This window comes from Sceloporus occidentalis, unplaced genomic scaffold (assembly GCF_023333645.1).
Source record: "Sceloporus occidentalis isolate IW3139 unplaced genomic scaffold, rSceOcc1.0.p SCAF_3, whole genome shotgun sequence".
NCBI classification, from domain to species: Eukaryota; Metazoa; Chordata; class Lepidosauria; order Squamata; family Phrynosomatidae; genus Sceloporus; species Sceloporus occidentalis.
The window spans coordinates 170,032,671-170,052,031 of NW_028316983.1; positions in this window are offsets into that span (position 1 = coordinate 170,032,671).

Sequence of the window (19,361 nt, forward strand, 5' to 3'; positions counted from 1 at the left end):
GAGCTTATCACACACAATTTTGCCCCCGATCTGGGCATGGGCAGGGGACGTGCGTGGCCAAGTAAAAATGCATTTTACTGCATGCTATACTGTCCCCTATGCCATCACCCAGTGCTAAGCCATCTCTGATCAGGGCTCAGCCACTTGATTTTGCTCAGCCTAAAAGCTTCTGTCTTTCATAATTCACGTTCCTGAGCCCTGATTGGGGATGGCTTAGTGTTGGGCAATGGCATGGAGACATCTTGAGGACAGTGTGGCATGCAATAAAATGTGTTTTCATTCAGATCAGGGGCAAAAGTGTGTGCGATAAACTCCTAGGTATGCAGAGAGATCTTGTTGTACCTTTGAGATTAACTGAAAGAAGTTGGCAGCATGAGCTTTCATAGACTAAAGTCTACTTTCTCAAATACATTTTGACACTAAGTTTGTGAAAGAAGTTGTAGCATAAACTTTTGTAGACTTGGTCTACTCTGAGGAAGTAACAATGGTACAAAACACGCTGCAGAAATCATCCAGTTTGAGGCCACTTTAAATTCCTTAGCTCAGTGCTAGACAATGCTGGGAACTATAATTTTGTGAGACATTTAGCCTTGTCTGTCAGAGGGTTCTGGTGCCACAATAAACTGCAATTTGCAGGATTCCCTAGTTCTAAGACAGGGCAGTTAAAGAGGTCCCAAACCAGATTATTTCTGCAGTGTATTTTAGTTCCAAATTAGTTAGTCTCAAAGGTGCTACAGGATCCCTTTGCATACCTACTTGGACTGGACACCTTTTAAATAGAGGATTGTCCTCTATAAAGGAGGTTACATGGTCACGCTATTTCAAAGGGCAAACCAAAGTGGATTCCTACTAATACCTATCATTTCTATTCATTATGTGAGGGCTAGGCTCCTAATTAACCCGTCTCTAAAATACGCAATTAGATATTACCATGATTTTCATCAGACAAAAAACAATATTGCAGCTTCCTGGCACAAACAAAAGATCCATCCACAAATTATCCACCTATTACAAATTATTAGTTTTCTGTTGCAACACCCACATACTGAATGGATCTAATCAGAGGTAAGGCCAATACATACTACCTCTTTGAAGAAGGACATGTCATACAGATTACCATGCAAAAGGGAATTAAATTAATATTAACCTTGACAGGAACAAATGGTACTTCAGAAAGGTAAGTGTACTTTTCTGACATGTACGAAAATGAAATGATAAACTGATGGTAAGAAGACTTGAATGTGGATGAAGGCTTTCTAATGAGCAATTACCTCTGTGTAGCTATATTGATTAGGTTTGCAGACTGTCAGATGAGCCAGGATTGGATGGCTTTAGTAAAATAAATCTTCTGACAAGCCAAACCTCAACCTTCTTCTGATATGCACACTAGGGGGGAAAAATAGTAGCTGGCCATCAATTCTAGACTGTATGTGCAGGATTCACTGAGAAAAAAGGTTGCTAGCAGCATAGGGAATGTATTTATCATTGGCTGTAAAAAAAATATGGCTTCATTCTATTCTCACTCAGTACAGTGGACTAGTCAGAAGACGGTAAATATCTCCATACTAGACATAGGTAGATCAAATAGAAGGAACTTAAATCCTTTCAAGAGAAGTAAAACAAATTCATCTCTGAATCTGCCTTCTGGGAGAGGGCGAGATCACTCTCTTGTGGCCTGCTTTCCCATGGATGTCAGCATGGGAGCAATGGGACACACATAAATAAAATAATAATAATAATAAATGCTTTATTTGTATACCGCCCTTCTTCCAATCAGGGCGGTGCACAGCATAGTAACAAATACAATATACAATATATAAAAACGATAAAACAATTTAAAATATACCTTAAAAACAGATACTAGCCAGCTCAACATTGGCTATCGGCGGGGGGGGGGGGGGGCTAACTAGAGCTCGTATCGGGGAACGCTCGCTTAAACACACACAAACACAGATGAACCAATAAATCCAGATTCCTAGATTTCTTTAATACATTTGAATCAAGTCTCTAGCCCTTGTAAAAGTCAGGATATGAGGCCAAAGGTCCCATTATTTAGCTTGGAAGGTTTTATGCAGCTTGTCTAGCCCCAATCCAATGTTTCAGGGGTTTAAACCAATGACTAAGTCATAGCAATTAATGGCACCCCCCCCCCCCCCTGTCTGGAGAAAGAAAAAATCCATATTAAAGTTTTCACAGATGAGAAAGGAATACTGGAAAGTTTAAACATCCAGCAATTTAATGGCAGTGGTGATTAGGCAGGAGTTTGTTTAAGCGCCTCCTCTCATAGTCACCAGAAAGGCAAGTGTCCATGTTCCTTCTAATGCAACCTTATTTAAACCTTTGTTTTCTGAACCTGTAAACATTTTTTTAAAAAAATCTTGCCAATTAATGAAGGTAAAATGTGTCAGTAGCCTTCAAAGTGATGGCTAATGGCTAACATAGCAATTGAATGTACTCCAGATTTTACTTTGAAGTTTGAAATATCTATCTAAGGTGCTGAACCTATTTGGGGGCTAGCCAATGGACTAAAACTCAGAACAGATTCACAACTCAAAAGGCACAGAAACTAACATTTACCACTGTTATATCCATATTGAAAGAGAGGAGGGCTATGTCTGAAAGGCTATGGATTATGCCAGCCCTGCATTATAGGCCATCGTTGTTACAACTGTTTTGCTGTGAGAAGTTATAGTATGATCCAAACAGCATCTAGTGAGGTTGAAGAAGAATGGAAACTAACTGTGGGTTTATGTAATAGTGTGTTCATTAAGTTGTGTTCTGTTTATAAAGGAAATGTTTTATATTCTTTTGAATGACATGAGTGCAGGTGCTATAAAATTATTTATTTATTTATTTATTTATTTATTATTTCTATTCTGCTTAATCTCAAGGAATCCAAGCAGATTACAGCAGTAAAACAAGATACAGTTAAAAGAGAAATGCATTAAAAATTCCAAGATCCCCATCCCTCCCCGCTGTCATAAAAACATAATAAAACACTAATAATAATAATAATAATAATAATTTGTTTTATTTATATACCGCTATTCCAAAGATCATAGTGGTGAACAGCAAGTAAGCTAATTAGCAAGTAAGCTAATTAGCAAGTAAGCTAATTTGCCCCCAACAGTCTGGGTACTCATTTTAGCGACCTCGGAAGGATGCAAGCCTGAGTCGAGCTTGGGCCTTGTTGCTGGTCTTGAACTCGCAACCTTGTGGTTTCGAGTGAATGGCTGCAGTACAGGCATTTAACCACTGCGTCACCAGTTTAAGAGATTAAACCAAGAAAAAAGGTTTTAAAAAAACATTAGTGTACAATAAAAATTAAAATGAAGTAAAAAGCAGAGTCCAGGTAGAGTAAAAGATAAAAACGGAGGATGATGGGAGAAAAAAAAGAGGGAGGGGGAGGCAGATCAACAAGGATGTTCTAGTCTGGAAAGGCCTGCCAGAAGAGATCCATCTTAAAAGCCTTCCTAAAGGTTTCTAAGGTGGTAATCTGACAAATCTCGTCCAGCAGGTCATTCCAGAGTCTACAGTATACATTAATACATGAATCTATAACAGAGAAACCACAGGATAATGACAGGATTTTCAGAGATGTGTATGCATGAAAAAAAAAAGGGAAAAAAAGACCAGAATGAAATCTAAGGCTTCCCTAAGAAGCTTGTTATTTTTCCTATGTTCGATCTGGTGACATGTGTAGAACACAGTTGTGTACAGTTGGGGAAGAAACACTAGTAGAGGCACAAGTATTTTACACTATCTGCTTTCACAGACAGACGGGAACTGCATATTTCATTATCACTACATAGTTAACCTCATGATAAAGAAATAGCAAAGAAAGATCTTCTTTAAACAGAAGCCACTTCTCACAATCCATACAACTTAGAAACCAAAACAATGTCAGCCAAGTATCCTTTCATGGTGGTATTATGATACTTTTCTTGTCAAATCCATTTTTAAAAATTTAACTGTGGTTGAATCCATTTTTAAAAAGTGTGCTAAACTTTCTCCAATTGTCCTAAAAGGAGTTCAGGTGTTATGTTCTTATGTATCCACTCAGCTGGTTTCACTTTAAATTATAGGTGTTCTGTAATGGTAACAATGGTGCTAAAGAGACAGTTCTATTTTTCCCTATTTTTTTTATAGAATCATAGAATCGTAGAGTTGGAAGAGACCTCAAGAGCCATCCAGTCCAACCCCATTCTGCCATGCAGAAAATCACAATTAAAGCATCCCTGACAGATGGCCATCCAGTCTCTGTTTAAAGATCTCCAAAGAAGGAGACTCCACTACACTCCAAGGGAGTGTGTTCCACTGTTGAACAGCCCTTACTGTCAGGACGTTCCTCCTAATGTTGAGGTGGAATCTCTTTTCCTGTCGCTTGCATTCATTGTTCCGTGTCCAGCAGCAGAAGACAAGCTTGCTCCAAATATGACACCCCTTCAAATATTTATGCAGGTCTGTTGTATCACCTCTTAACTGTCTCTTCTCCAGGCTAAATATACCCAGCTCTCTAAGTCTCTCTTCATAGGGCATGGTTTCCAGATGCTTCATCCTTTTAGTCACCCTCCTCTGGCCACGCTGCCACACACCACTTTATACCCCTTTTTAAAGTTATAGGGGTAAATCATCAGGTCATGATTTATATAAAACAGATAATTTGGCAAAGTTACATATCTCTTGCAAATGGTTCTCATTTGAAAGGAAAAATTGGAGGAAATAAGGTGTTACGATATTCTCATACTGAGTGGAATGTTAAACAGTTTTGGTCATGCTCCCAGATTGCCATAATCACCAAAACCTTTAACCCAAGAATGGGAATGTGTGTCCAGATGTTGTCATAGCCTTGTTCCCATCAGCTCCTGCATGCCTAGTCCATGATCAAGAAGGGTGAAAGGAATTAATCAACATCTGGAAGGCCACATGTTCTCTACCCCTTTTAAGAACTCATTCACAGTTATTTGTACATTCTGAAAACAACGGTTATCAGAAAGTAATACAGTCAGCCCTCAGTATCCATGGGGGAATCCCTTCAGTCGCCCCCCCCCTCCCATGGATACCAAAATCCATGGAAGATCAAGTTCCGTTGTCCTCAATGGCAGCGTACACATGCAGCTGCACCACCATTAGGGGCAACAGACTTTCAGTGGTGACATGTGCACATGGCTGTGCCACCATTAGGGACAGCTCGCATTGTCCCCAGTATTGGTGTGGCTGAATTAGGGACAACAGGACTTAATGGCAGCAATGCCACATGCATGCGCTGCCATGGGACAATGGGAGCTGTCCAATGTGCACACACCACAATGGGGACAATACAGGTTTGATGTCCCCTGGTGCTTGAATACACAGATGGCAGGTCTGTGGATACTGAGGGCCAGTTCTATTTGCATCTTACATATCAGGGGAGGACAACATATAGACAGTCTGGGGTCATACTTGTCTCATTTTCCTCCACCACTTGAACATGAGCAGGCTGCACCATTGACTATACCCCAGGAAAACAAAAGTGATTCAAAGGTCACTTCTGGTTTTTAAAAAGGTCTGGGATTAGCAACAGTGATCTTTGGGGCTGAGCAGAGAACAGTATAGGTAAGAGGCCTCCATGAGTCACTTATGGCCCTATACTTGATAATCCCTGCTTTGTTGCTATATACTAAGGGGCTCTTGGGGCTAAAATAGCAACATCCTTACAGAAGAAAAAGGTATCAGGAGGCCTGGGGAAATCTCAAGGTTTTCAGATGTTCAAAAATCTTAAGGGAGAAGGAATAAAAATAGACCAGCAAGTACTGAATGTGCTCAGTGGTCATGCGAGAGAAGGACAGAAATCTGGGAAAGAAGTAATGGGTGGAGATCCTGGAAGAGGGCAGAGCAAGCCAGTTCAATCCTGCACGGGAAAACAGCACTGCAATACTCAGTGTATAACTGACCTAAGTACTACTTGGCAACCAGGTCAGGGTTGGGTATCAAGCATGAGAACAGATTTGAACTCCCTGAGCTTTAAAATATTGTTTTAATAGTTTAGGGAGGAAAGTGGTGCTAGGTCTTACAAGGTACCAGAAGTCAGACAATTCACCAGACCTTCAAGTGGGAGGAGAAGGCACCAATATCAGTAACTATGCAGATGATAATATTTTTGTCTCCAACTTCTTGGATAGTTGTAGTCTTGGGAGATTTCAGAAAAAAAAGAAATAAGAGATTTCATACTGTGTAGAAAGGATAATTATTCTAAACCTTTTGAAGGCTCACTGAATGCATTTATAAAACCTGATGAGTCATCACAACCTGTTCAGTAATAACTTCCAGGCATGTTTCTCCATGGCTTTTTCGTCCGTTTCAGCAACTTCATGATTGGCAGCTGGGTGATAAAGAAGCCAAAAGAGCTCATGGGCATGTGCAGGAAGGAAAACAGGTTTCTAGAATTATTAATGACAAAGATAAGAAAACAGGGCATCCATCCACTTTCTCTTTTGAGCATTAGTATAACATTAACATCAGAAATAGCAGAAACATTTAAACCTGGATCAACACAGTCTTGTTTGCTGAAGACAGTAAGCACTGTTTTCAAGCAGAACATCGGAAATCATTCACGCTGCAGCTCTATGCCTGGCTTGCCGCATTCCCTTCTGGTTTGGAATGCATTGCATGTGGCAAATGGGCCATTTGAATGGCTTAGCAGGAATATAAATACCAATTTTGCATGTTGCTCCCCAGGCCTCGCTCAAAAAGTACATTCTGGGATACGTATGATGGTTTGTCTTTCCAGTGAAGAACTCACTTGTTTCTTTCTATGCCTTTCATGCTACACAGTTATAGTACTAATATTTCCCTTGAAATTCAATAGCTGTGGACTCTTGGGCTTTGTAGTTTAGTGATGCACTAGAGCTCTCTAGCCTAGAAGTCTAAATATTCTTAAATAAACTGAATATCCTAGGGTTCCATAGGAAGTCTAAATGACCAGGGGATGTTGCAGTCAGGCCAACAAGTGTCTGGTGCAGTCTGCACAATCTCTCCCCAGTGTATTGGACACTTTTTTCTTGAGAAGCAATGTGGAATAGTCCTTAGAGTGTTGGACTGTGATTTAGGATTTCCATAGACTGAGTCTTAGCCTGCATCTGATGAAGTAGACTCAGTCTATGAAAGCTTATGAAAGCTTATAAACTTCTTTCTCTCAGTCTCAAAGATAACAAAAAGGTATCTTAGAAAACAGGATAGAAATTTGGGGGGGAGGATAAATTAGTATTAAATGTATATAAATTAAATATATAAATAATATATTAATTTTTGGGGTCAAACCGTTAGATTATAGAAAAGAAAGTAATGAGTGGAGTATGAATGGTAGAAGATATGAATGTGTTGTTATGTTTGAAGTGTATGGATTGAAATACTGTTTGTGGATATATGTTTCTTAACTTTTTATGGAAATATCAATAACAAGATATGAATGTATCTACTGTGGCAATGTCATAATTTGAGCCTTGGGCTATGGCTCTGGAGACCAGGGTTCTAATCCCTGCTCGGCCATGGAAACCCACTGGGTGACCCACTCAGCCTCAGAGGAAGGGAAAGTCAAACACACACACATTCCAAACAAATATTTTCAAGAAAACTCCATGATAAGTTCACCTTATGGTTACCATTAGTCAGAAACAACTTGAAGGCACACAACAACAACAAATTTACAGTGGCTCCCCAATTATGGAAGACTGGGTCCAGTTATCACCAGAGATGGTGTCATTCCATCACCAAGTCAATATATGCCTTTTTATTAAAGCAAATTTACTTTATATGTGTTTATTTACATTATTTTAAATTGTCTTAACTGCCTTATAACTTTTCTTGTTACAAGTGTTAAACATTTTAATATATTTTTAGTCTTTCAAAACTGTAGTTTTCAACCCTTAGAATCATAGAATCATAGGGTTGGAAGAGACCACAGGGGCCATCCAGTCCAACTCCATTCTGCCATGCAGGAAATCACAATCAAACCATCCCTGACAGATGGCCATCCAGCCTCTGCTTGAAGACCTCCAAGGAAGGAGACTCCACTACACTCCGAGGGAGTTTGTTCCACTGTCGAACAGCCCTTACTGTCAGGAAGTTCCTCCTAATGTTGAGGTGGAATCTCTTTTCCTGCAGTTTGCATCCATTGCTTCAGGTCCTTCTTCATGTTATTTTATTGTGTATTTTTTGGTCAAAATATAACTATTTTAACAAATAAATACATGTGTATTATTGAGGAGGAAGAAACCATGAATTGACCCTTTCCAGCAATGAATGAAGTTTAAAAGGAACAAGCTTCTAATGCCAAAATAGCTGTTGTGTGTACATTGGGTAAGTGTGAGTGTACACATACAGCATTGGGTCTAGTTCTGTAAAGTATTCATGAGATGAAGTTCCATTGGTCTCCTTGCACCTCAATACAATTCTTTAGTGCTGCTAGCACTCCATATTCACCAAACCCGACCTTTTCATACAGTTTGATATCCAAATATCCTTAAGGCTTCATCTGTAGTCTTGTACTACTGAAATGAATACCTGTACCAGACACACTGAGATGCATACACACACTCACACACACACAAATGTCACTTTTAGTAACTGGCTGGGCTTTTAGTCATTTTTTACTAACAAAAATGGTGACAGCAGTTTTTATTTTGGGAACCAGAAGCTTCAGAGAGGATAAACTTGATACAACTGTCAGAAGGGCCATTCACACTTAGGGTTGCCATAAGTCAGGACCTCCAATCCGGGACAAATGTAGGACAAATGTAGGACAAAATGATCAAATGTAGGACACATTTTTTTAAAATGGAGGGCATGCAAACAAGTTGATTATTTTTGAAAATTTTTTCATATAAATGCATGTTTCTTAGGCATGATCAAAATGGAGGACATTTGGCATTATTCCTAGACAGATGGCAGAAATGTGCTTCCCTTTCTGGCCAAAAACCAGAAGAGGAGGAAGAGTGGAAGAAGCAGATGAGGAGGAAGAGGAGGAAGAGGAGGAGGAGGAAGAGGGGAAAAGGAGGAGGAGGAAGAAGAGGAAGTAGAGAGGAAGAAAAAGGGGAGGAACAGGGGAAGGATGAGGTGGAGAAGAAGAGGTGGAGAAGAAGAGGAGGAGGGAGAAGATGAAGAAGAAGGGGAGGAGGAGGAGGAGAGGAGAAGAAGAGGAAGAGGAAGAAGAGGAGGAGGAGAGTAAGAAGAAGATGATGAAGAAGAAGGGGGGAGGAGGAGGAGAGGAGGAAGAAGAAGAGGAGGAGGAGGAGAGGAAGAACAAGAAGAGGAGGAAGAAGATGAAGAAGGGGAGAGGAGGAGAGGAGAGGAGGAAAAAGAAGAGGAGAGGAGAGGAAGAAGAAGAAGAGGAGGAGGAAGAAGAGGAAGAAGAAGAGGAAGAAGAGGAGGAGGAGAGGAGGGCGGAGGAGGCGCCAAGGCAGGTGAAAAGGGCCTCGCCGAGGCGAAGCCCTTTTCCCCCGTCAGGCCACCTCCCTGGCCAGCGGAGGAGGCGGCAAGCAGGGGAAAAGGGCCTCGCCGAGGCGAAGCCCTTTTCCCCCGTCAGGCCGCCTCCGTCCCCAGTGGAGGAGGCCAAGCAGGGAACGAGCCTCGCTGAGGCGAGGCTCCTTTCCCTGCCTGGCGTCCATCGCAGGGGGGGGGGGGGAATCCTGGGGGCGGGGCCAAACCGGGGCAGGACCGTGCGGACCCGCCCCAAACCGGGAAAGTCCCGCCCCCCGGCGGGATATAGCAACCCTATTCACACTACATTATAAACCACTTTGCAAACCAGTTTAAAAGTGGGTAGTTCACACTGGTGCCAGGTTTTGCACACCTGAATATGGGTGGACCCCAAGCAAATTCCCCTCATTGCAGGTTTTCCAATTCTGAGTTTCCCCTTGTCTCTTTTAGGGGAGAAACGGGTTTATCAGGGTGCCGTCAATGTGAACTTGCCTCGATCCCATTCAGGGCATGCTGAAGGGAGGGATTAATGGGCAGAGGGTGGGCAGAGGGGCAGAACATATCTATTCCATTCCACAGGTCTACTCTGAGTGCTCACACTTAGTTGCCAGCTCTGAATGGGGTTTCATGGCAAGGGGTCCTCAGAGAGACTTGCCCACCCCATCCTCCAAGGCTAGCAAGGGGGGAAATCACCTCAAGGAGAAGCTCCCATGGGGGTTTCATGGCAAAGTTTCCTCAGAGAGGCTTGCTCTTTCCATCCTCCGAGGTTGGCAAGGCAGTGATCCCTTAAAGAGAAGCTCTCATGAGGGTTTCATGGCAAGGAGTCCTCAGAGAGGCTTGCCTTCCCCAAGGATAAGGGGCGGGGGGGGGGGGGTTGCCTAAACAGTGTTACGTAGATGTGCATCATTTGACAGAACAAAAATAAAGACCCCAAAAATGATCGAATGTGATCGATAAGGAGGCTCCATGTTTAGTTGGTAGTTTGGTCAGTGTGAATTTAACAGGATTAAATTGCACTTGAGAGATTCAATCATGGTAAATGTATGAATTTCTATTTGGGACAGATTCAGTATTACATCAATGAATCTGCCTGGATCTACCCAGCACAAAAATGCAAGTGTGAATTGCAATTCCCCAAAGAAAAGGGGAAAGGGAAGGAAGTGAAGAAACCCGTAAAGTAATAGAAGAGCATCAAAGAGCTTTGGTAAAAATGGCCAGAGGCATTTTGTGGTATTTTGTCCTAAACAATCAGCAGGAAATGACTAGCCTCATTCTAACTCTCTCTTATTTGCTCTCTCTCATGCTCAGAGGACTTGCAAAGATCCTTTACTGTGTTATCCTTTTTCAGTACAGTTGTTTTGCGACGTCTGAAAATATATAACGTAAGCTATGGCTATATGATCCTGCCTGTGTGTGTATGTGTTTTCAAGTTACCTGTTGATTTATGGTGACCCCTTGATTTTTTTTCCATATGATTTTCTTAGGCAAAGAATACCCAGGGGTGATTTTGCCAGTTTTTTTCTCTGAAATATAGCCTATAGCAACTGGTGTTTGTTGGCAATATCCCATTCAATTAATAACCAGAGCTGACCCTGCTTTGCTTTTGGGGTATTTAGGTCCAAGTTTGTTTTATTCCTCTCCTAACTGAGTACTCTAAGAGTACTAAGTCCCATCTGATCTTGGAAACTAAGCAGGAATCAGCCCTGGTTAGTACTTGGATGAGAGACCACCAACAAATATCAGGTACTTTTAGGCTATATTGCAGAGGAGGGAACTGGCAAAACCAACTCTGAGTACTCTTTGCCTAAGAAAACTATATGAAATTCATTGAGAAGATTCATAGTAATATTTATTCTCTGTTTGATCATCTATCAGGCCCAATAAGAACAGTTCAGCTTTTAATTGAATATTAACCTTCAAAATCTTCTGTAGCAATGTATTTGACTCCAGAATTTCTTAGCAACTTTTTAGCAAGTAGGCAACGTGAAGGCATATACACACATCCACCTGGATACTAAATTCAGCAGTGACCTCTGTCATCAGCCACCATTTGTAGAGATTGCAGTAATGGCTCATGAGTTCCTCTCTTTCTCCTTCTTCTGTGATCTAGCTTTCTCCTCCCCTCCCACCCTCCACAACCATTTTCTAGCATAGCCTTTCACTTACTACATAATTAAGAATTGTAAAACCAACAAGCAGATTTAATTGAGCCTTCTTAGACAGAGAAGAGAGGAAGAAAGACTGATAAGTATGGGAGCATTTTCTTTCATATAATGGCACTAGGGCATTTTGGTGGGGTTTTGTGATTGTTTTTTTACTTGCCTCTTTCACAGTTAAATTTTGCTTATGAACAAAAATATTTCCTTAGAGCTAGAAAAAGGAGACACATTATATTAAATCTGCATTTTTGGTTCACTAACAGGTTGCATTTTCTTGATTGTAAAAAGAGCACCTGAATTTCAAATGAAAAACTGTTGCTCTTTTTATTTTTAAAAAAAAGAGAGGGGAGAATCAAGCTTTTAAAAGAAATGTAATTAATTTCTTGAAGCCTGGCTGTGATTAGTGGGAAACATTAAGTCCTCATGGAAAGGAGGTCTTGTCTTGTAAGGACAAAAAAAAGACATTAAAGTATTCCAATTTATTTTTATTTTTAACTGGACTTTTAAGACTAACTTCTTTATTTTTACGTGGGCTTTGGTGGATATAAGCCCACCTCTTCAGATGAAGAACAACGAAGATTTATATCCACAAAAGCTCACACAAAAATAAAAACCAGTTAGTATTACAGGTGCTGCTACATTCCGTTTCCCTCCTTCCCCATCTCTTCTCCTTTTTATGTTGCTTCTTTTTTTATTTATTTGCTTTATTTATATGACATCTTTCTCCCAGGACCTACAGCAACTTTGTACACTACCATTTTGGATTTGGTTTCTTTTGATGAATTTACCTTTTCACAAAATGTTGTGGGTATAAATTAGAAGAATTTGGGTTGTACCAGTGGGTTAGTATAGAAATTGTTAAGTAGAAGTCAACGAGGGCACTTTTGAAAGATGTAGTAAGCAAACTTTACATAGAAATAGCATGTATTGTTGAAGGAAGTGAGTACAGTGGGCCCTTGATATTTATTGGGGTTTGGTTCCAGGACACATACACACCCTGGTGGATACCAAATGCCATGGATATTCACATCTCATTAAATACAAGGGATAGTAAAATAATGTACATAAAACATAGAAAAGTCAAATCTCTCTCTCTCTCTGTGTGTGTGTGTGTGTGTGTGTGTGTGTGTGTGTGTGTGTGTGATATTTTCAAGCCATGGATGCTTGAATCCATGGATAAAGAAACTGTGAATATGGAGGGTTGACTTTTCTCTTAGGGCTTTGACACATCAGCCGGTTTTCTTGCATCAAACACATTGTCTAAGCAAATGGAAACATGCTGGTATGGAAACAATCACTATCACACATCATAGACTTGGAACAATTACTAAGGAAAGTTAAAGAAGAAAGTGAAAAGGCAAACTTACTGTTGAACATAAAGAAATTTTTGAAAAAAATGACCACAGAGGATTTACATACATTCAACCTAGATAACAAGGAAACTGAAATAGTTAAAGATTTCCCATACTTTGGATCAAACATTGATCAGAACAGAGACTACAGTCAAGAAATCAGAAGATGACTACAAATGTGAAGGGCAGCTATGAAAGAACTAGAAAAGTTCCTAAAATGTAAAGATATACAGCTGAGCACTAAAGTCAGAATAATCAAAGCCATGGTATTCCCCATCACCATTGCAGTTTGACAATTTTAATTGGCATGCCTCCATTCTATAGAATCCTGGGATTTGTAGTTTTGTGAGGCACCAATACTCTTTGGCAGAGAAGGCTAAAGGCTTTATAAAATGTCAGATCCCAGGATTTCATAGGATGGAACTATTTCACTTAAAGTGGTGTCAAAATGCATTATTTCTACAGTGCAGATGCACCCCCTGCTTGCTGAATGTGGTTACAGAGATTCCGTTGTTGAGGCAGTCCTTAGCCATGCTAAGCTTTTTAATTATTATGATGCTCATAGAATCATAGAATCATAGAATCGTAGAGTTGGAAGAGACCACAAGGGCCATCCAGTCCAACCCCATTCTGCCATGTAGGAAATCTAAATCAAAGCATCCCTGACAGATGGCCATCCAGCCTCTGTTTGAAGACCTCCAAGGAAGGAGACTCCACCACACTCCTAGGGAGTTTGTTCCACTGTTGAACAGCCCTTACTGTCAGGAAGTTCCTCCTAATGTTGAGGTGAAATCTCTTTTCCTGTAGCTTGCATCCATTGTTCCGGATCTTGTTCTCTGGAGCAGCAGAAAACAAGCTTGCTCCATCCTGAATATGACATCCCTTCAAATATTTAAACAGGGCTATCATATCACCTCTTAACCTTCTTTTCTCCAGGCTAAACATCCCCAGCTCTCTAAGTCGTTTCTCATAGGACATGGTTTTCAGACCCTTCACCATTTTAGTCACCCTCCTTTGGACATGTTCCAGTTTCTCAATGTCCTTTTTGAATTGTGGTGCCCAGAACTGGACACAATATTCCATGTGGGGCCTGACCAAAGCAGAATATAGTGGCACTATTACTTCTCTTGATCTAGACACTATACTTTTATTGATGCAGCCTAAAATTGCATTGGCCTTTTTAGCTGCCGCATCACACTGTTGACTCATGTTCAACTTGTGGTCTACTTGGACTCCTAGATCCCTTTCACATGTAGTCTCATTCAGCCAGGTGTCCCCCATCCTATATCTGTGCATTTTATTTTTCCGCCCTAAGTACCTTACACTTAGTACCTTACACAATAATGATGAATGTTTTCCCTTTAGACCTCCCCAGTCCCCTTCCTTGTTAGTGGAGGAAACAGGGATACATTATGCATCCTCCATATCCGCTACAGATTACCTGAATGCCTGAATAGGGCTTTAGTTGCACTTTACTGCATATTTGAAACTGCAGTTTGAATGTAGAATGTCCTTTCCATGGATGGTTCTTCCTTTTGCAAAAGGGCTTGAGGTCTCTTTCAGACCACATAATGATACCACTATGATTCTACTCCAGCTGCTATAGCTGTAGAATCTTGAGGCCTTATCGCATTACAAAAGACCTAGTGAGATAAAAGTGGCTTTCTGCTTACCTTCCTACATGCCCACGAAGCACTTCCATTCTATTGCCGAGGGAAATAATAATAAAACTGTGTCTGTTGTCTTGCTGGAAAATCCCATTTGGCAAAAGCTGTGCTTTTATGACCAGCAACCTCTGGAGGAAGAATGGAAGTAATATGACATTATGTAGGAAGGTAAGCAGACAGCCACTTCTATCTCACTGCCTTTTGTCTGTCTTTTGTAATGTGATAAGGCCCTTGGTGTTTGTAGGTCAGATGGAGGTATTTCATATTCTTGGCCAGAGAGCTCTAGTGCCTCATCAAACTGCAAACTCTAGGATCCATAGGATGCCACCAAGGCAGTTAATGGAGTATCAAAGTACTATATGTGCATGGCATGAACAAAAATAGAGATCCATCAAAGGTTCTTGATGGAGAAAGCAAGGCTACTTTTTTGATAATTTTCATTTACCCCCTGTTCCATTTTTTCAAATCTTCTGGATGGTCTCCCAACCTCCAGAGGATTTTGGGCAGAGTGCTATGGGAAGCTGCAGGAAAAAGGAAGAATCAGTGTAACTCATCTCATCCCTTCTTCCTGAGGAAATGCCCTGTGAGTGGAGGTCCACCCATGGGAACTCTGGATTGAAGTGTCTGCATTCTGCCCAAGAAGGATAATAATGCAGAATTAATGCTGATAGCTTTTATTTAAAAATGGTTTTTAAAAGACAATTCCATCCTGCCCCCTTAATTACTGAAAGTGGTTTCTAAGTAGCTGGAAGAACTTTTGATGCAGCTTCATTCTGAATGCATTCCAAGTTCCAAATAGACACCTATTTTAAAAGGCACAGCATGCTTGTCATGGCTTCTTGCCAGTCAAACAGTTGTCACTTACTAGACAATTCTAAACACTGTCTGCTACCTTCTATTTGCTGTCAGTTTGACTGATGGGTATGGCTGGGTTGTTTTTAATTCTACAGCCCAGCTCCAACATGGCCAAAACACAGGATAAAATTGAGGAGTGGACATAGTGACAATACTAGTACCAGCAATTGAACAAAGACGCTTGAAATGAATTAGAATAGATTATGGTATTAGTACCTAGAATCTCCTTTACATTCCTGAATTCTAACACTGAGAAAGCCTCTCTGCATATTTTATTTTACTGCAAGCATATCAAAGACTGCATGCATTGCCAAAATGGAAATTTAGTTTGGCTCTCTCTTGCTGTAGTAAAGACAGATCTGATCCAGGTTGTACAAAATAATATATTCTGTCTTTTCATAATATGGCCAGAATGTCATAGAGTCAAACTATTTTTCAAGTGATTCATTTTATTAAACTCTACATGGTTGTTTTGGTTGGTTGGTTGTTTCTCTCTGTGTGAGTGTGTGTGAGTGTGCGTGCGTGCGCGCGCGCGCGCGCACGTACATGCATATTTAAAGCAGTCAGTATGAGGGGTGTGAAGCAAGATAAATCAGGACCATAGTCTGTGGGAAGAAAGGCTTCTTGGCTCCTGGTATGTTCCAGTTAAAAGTTACTTCTCCTCCTCACCACCACCCAACACCCTTCCAGGGTACTGCATGTTGGGTTTTCTAGAATATAAATACAAAGAAATGAGGGTGAGGGGATGAAAGAAAAAGAAGAAAAGGTAGAAGCTGGTAGAAATGTATATGATATTAATATGGGCTAGGCATGTACATTAATAAAAGCTGACTGTATGTCATAGGGTACATCCAAACTGCAGAAACAGGCCAGTTTGACACCACTTTAACTGTCATGCCTCAATGCTATGGAATTCAGGGAACTGTAGTTTGTTGTGGTACCAGAGCTCTCTGACAGAGGACCTTATCACACACATTTTTAAAAACATTCTGGGCATGGGTAGAGGCTGCTCGGGGACACGCACAGCTGAGAAAAAATAAATTTTACCGCACACCGAAGTGTCCTCAAAACAGCCCCATTCCATCACCCGGTGTCAAGCCATTCCCATTCAGTGCTGAGATGTGCCATATTGCTCCACCGGAACTTTTCTGACAGAAGAAAAGGATGCACCCCAGTACTGAATGGAAACTGCCTGGTGCCAGGTGATGGAATGGTGCCATTTTGAGGACACTTTGGTGTGCTGTAAAATCTGTTGGTTTTTTTCATTCGTGCGCAGCCCCGAGCGGCCCCTACACACATTTTAAAAAATGTGTGCAATAAGATACAGAGATAGCAAAATGTCTCACAAATTACAGTTCCCTGAAATCCATATCAGTGAGCCATGTCAGTAAAAGTGGTATCAGTCTGGATTGTTTCTGCAGTGCAGAGACAGCCAGAATGAAGATACTGACCAAGATCATGAGATGTATTGTACTGTTCCACCACAGTGGAACCATGGAGATTATTGCATTGTTCTTAAATAGTGTGATAGAAGTGGGAGTGTAACTGTCATTGCCAGATCTTTATCTCACTACATTGTGGCTAGGCAGTAGGTATCCTGTAGTCAGTCTGTGCTTCTGCCACCAATTTTAATGAACAGGAAAATCCCATGAACAGCTGTCAATTGTGCAGTTAACCCCTTACTGAAGTATGTGCCATAGATCATTCAGGGGTAATAGAGAGAGAAGGGGATTTAAATTGGTTTCACTGCACACACCTCTTTCCCACAAGGCTTCTTATTGCTGAAGAGGCAGTAATTTCATCATGGGAAGGAGAAAGGGGGTTTAAACTGGTTTCACTGCACATACACGCACCATTTCCAGTGAAAGCAAGACTTTCTACTGCTGAGGAAGCAATCATTTTGTCTTTGGCAGGGGAAAGGGTATTTAAACCAGTTTCACTGCACACACCCCACTCTCAATGAACGCAAGACTGCTTTACTTACTGGTGTGTTGATGGACCATACAATGATTGTTCCTCAGATGTTGATGACATAAAAGATCAAACTATGGCAAACTTTTTTTAAAAAAAAGTTTCCCCTAGCCTTTTGGCTCTTAACACAGCTCTTAACACATAATAATAATTAATTTGTTTTATTTATATACCACTATTCCAAAGATCATAGCGGTGAACAGCAAGTAAGCTAATTAGCAAGTAATCTAATTTGCCCCCAACAGTCTGGGTACTCATTTTAGCGACCTCGGAAGGATGCAAGCCTGAGTCGAGCTTGGGCCCTTTTGCTGGTCTTGAACTCGCAACCTTGTGGTTTCGAGTGAATGGCTGCAGTGCAGGCATTTAACCACTGCGCCACCATGGTCCAATCAGTGTCGAAATGAAAAATCTTTCAATGTTTTCCGTGTTCTTGCCATTTTTAACTGTAGCCTCATCAATGTAGTAATAACTTCTTTATGAGAAATATTTGCATTTCTGCCTTCAAAAAGGGTTATTAATAATAAAGCCGGTGTGGGATATAACTCTTGATGAGTTATTTTCTTCAAGAAATCAAATACTTTATTCCAAGACGCTATGACAGGTTTTGGATAGCCCACAGCTCACAAGAACCACTGGGGCATTTCCTCTGGGTCCATTAATAGTTTGTCAGATCCTATCACCTTCCTTCCTTCCTTCCTTCCTTCCTTCCTTCCTTCCTTCCCAAAGCCGAAGCACATCAGTTGCAATTTCCAGTGTGCTGCTCAGTAAATATTTGACAGGATCAAGGTGGTTGTAGAGGAAGAATTTTGGAGGAATTGTAAAGTTTGTCTCTCTTTTCACCAGAGCTTTCAACTTGCATCATGTACAGATTCTTTCTCCAGCCTATGAAACTGAAACATTAATAGTGCAATAATGTTTGCCCACAATAATATTTCTTTTTGCCAGTATTACTACTCTTCTCCCACTACCACTCCTTGGTAATGTTTTGTCATTTCTCTGAACTCCCTCCAGCCATTCAATATCTTTCTGGTAATGAGGTGTTTAGGGGGGAAATGAAATATGCCAAGTCTGGAGACTTATCATAGTCATAGAAAACAATTTTGAGTATTTCATATGAAGTGTCTGTGCAGTGATAAGATATGAAATGACTTATCATAGCAAGTGGATTTAAGAATTGGGTGTTGGAGGTAGAACTGCTATTTCAGAGTAATCCAGAAGCTGGTTCCTTTATATAATTATGCTATTTCAATTTCAGGAAGCTTCTTCGGCATATGCTATTGGTATTTTTAAAAAAAACACTACTGCTTTAAAAATCCGATCTTAGGGTATATTCAGAAAAGCAAGTCAGAGAGTGGACAAAGGTCACTACTCAGTGCAGCGTTATCAGTGAATATTGTTCTGGTTTATCCAAACAACTGAACAAGACATTTTGCAAGTCAGATATGGGCAGCAAAGAGGGTCTGCACAAGGACTGAAGAATGTTGTTATATTAATATACTTATGATAACCACACCTTCTTTGATGTTGTTGTATTTACATCCCAGGTGAAAATGTGACAATCTGAATTGTTATCTGGAGTTCATAATGAGCCAGAAGCAGTACCGTACAGCCAGTCTCAACCCATTTAAGACTGAGGGTCAGACATTACTTAATTACATTTTCTCTTATAACAATGAATATTGGCCTCACAAGCTAAATTTCAAAGGAAGATAGAAGGAGGAATAAAGCACAGCCTCCACCTGCTTCCCACTATAATTCTTTTTAGCTACATGACCATATTCTCAGTACTTGGTGGCTGGTGGTTTCCACATCAGGAGGAGAGGGAATCCTGCCTGGGTTTTAATCTAAAGTTTAAAGAAGCTATCCAAGGTGCTGAACTCTATAACCAAAACAGGGTATAG